Genomic DNA, 2,012 nt, shown 5'->3' with positions numbered 1-2,012 from the left:
CACTGGAGTCGTGGAGCTGCCAGACTGGGGGAGCCTCAGCAGTTCATGGAGGATGGTGGTGTGAGCAGAGGTCTGGAAGATCCTTCGAATAGTGCCTGCATGGAGCAAATGGCTGTCTTGGTTCAGGTTCACCAGAAGCAGACCCTAAGAACAGGATTGGAGTGCAGGGAGTTGATTTGGGAGATGACCCCAGGGAACACTGGTACGGGAGTGGGGAAGTGAGGCGGAGTGGCGAGGCAACCTACAAAGAGCACATCGGGCTGGGCATGGTGGTGCACGCCTATAATTCAAGCTACTTGGAAGGTTGAGGTGGGAGGATAACTTGAATCCAGGAGTTTGAGGCTACAGTAAATTGAGATTGTGTCACTGCACTCCAGCCTGGGCAACAGAGCAAGATCTTGTCTCAAAAACAAAAACAAAAAACAAACAAACAAAAAATACTGTGTCAGCAAGCTGGTTACCAGCATGAGCAATTGGGGCCCAGTCCCGCTGGGGAGCTGGGAGCCCATCTATAGCAGGTGCCCTAGAGTTGTTCCCTGCCCCAAAGGGTGAGGAATCCAGGGTTGTTTACCCACCAACCCCTAGGAAGCCCTAGAGGATGTGGGTGGTGCGACCTGGAGGATACACGTCTAGGGCTCTTTTGGAGAAGGATGCCTCTGACCCGCTTGGCTGGGGTGGAGGAGTTGCTTGTCTATGACAGGGTCATGTGGGCTGGGACAGGGATCCCTTCATCGGGACCAGGTGGAACCCAGCCGAGAGGGGCTGCCCCACTCTCCAGGCTCCCTGGAAGCCTCCAGTAGATCCTTCTATGACCCCAGGGAGCCAGAAGAGACCGACCCTGGGTGAGATGGAGATAGACTTTCTCACCTTCTTTGCGAGTGGGAGTTCAAATGTAGATTTAATATGATTTAGAAAAATAATGGAATGTGATGTGTGGGGAACAAAATCCTGCCCAAAGTGTGGCTGGGAGCTGGGATGGGTGGGGAGCTTCCACATAGCCCTGGCACTGGGCAGCTGTTCGGCTGGAGCTGGGATGGGTAGGGAGCTTCCACACAGCCCTGGCACTCGGCAGCTGTTAGGTCACTAGTCACTGACAGTGGCGTAAGCACCTTGTGCAAGATCGTGGCCTGGCCCTTCTGTGTCCCTCTTGGCCTGTCCGATTTCCCTGGCTGCCCTTCTGGGCTGCAAACTGTTCTTATGCCTGTTTGTGCTCTCATGATGAGCAATGCATTTTCCTGGAATGCCTACCCCATCCCTTCCTACAAGGCCCCTCGTGTAACTGAAGGGCTCTGGGTACTGGGCAGGCCTGAGGTCTGGAGAACACGGGCCCTATTGTCTATCCCAAGCACCCTGACATCAGGGAGGCCAGAAAGACAGGGCGATCACCCACTGTCTGAGCAGGACGGCGCTTTGGTGATAAGGCTGAACACTCCAGAGGCCAGGCAACAGCGGTGATGACTTCACCCACAGACATTATCTGAGTACCTACCATGTACCTGGAACTGTTCTCTCAAAATTTACTCCTCACCAAAGCCCTCCAAGGTGGGGACAATGACTATTCCCATTTTACGGAGGAGGAAACTGAGGCCCACAGAGGGGAAACTACATCCCAGAGTCAAAGAAGCATTAAGAGGCCAGGCCAGAGCTCCAAGCCTAGTTCATCTGCCCCCAGATCCACATTGATCAGAGAGTCCTCTGTCTACCACACTGCCAAGATAAACAAAATATATGTCCCCTACCCTAAAAGACATCCCACCGAAGATGATCTTGAGGCTGACATGAAGGCAGGTGGGAATAGCTGGCTTTCTGATTCCTGAAGCATGGGGAGGTGGTCAAGACCGTGGACATCATCCACATGTGGCCCGATGTGGTCCAGACAGCTCAGACATCACCCAGATTGGCTCAGATGTGCCTGAATGTGACCCAGCTGTGGCTCAGCTATCCAGTCCCTAAGCCTGCCAGGGGCAAAATGACTCCTGTGCCAGGACAAAAAGACTCCAGACTGCAGGCTT

The sequence above is a fragment of the Rhinopithecus roxellana genome, chromosome 13, assembly GCF_007565055.1.
Source record: "Rhinopithecus roxellana isolate Shanxi Qingling chromosome 13, ASM756505v1, whole genome shotgun sequence".
NCBI lineage: Eukaryota > Metazoa > Chordata > Mammalia > Primates > Cercopithecidae > Rhinopithecus > Rhinopithecus roxellana.
Note: the sequence above shows the minus strand (reverse complement) of the source record.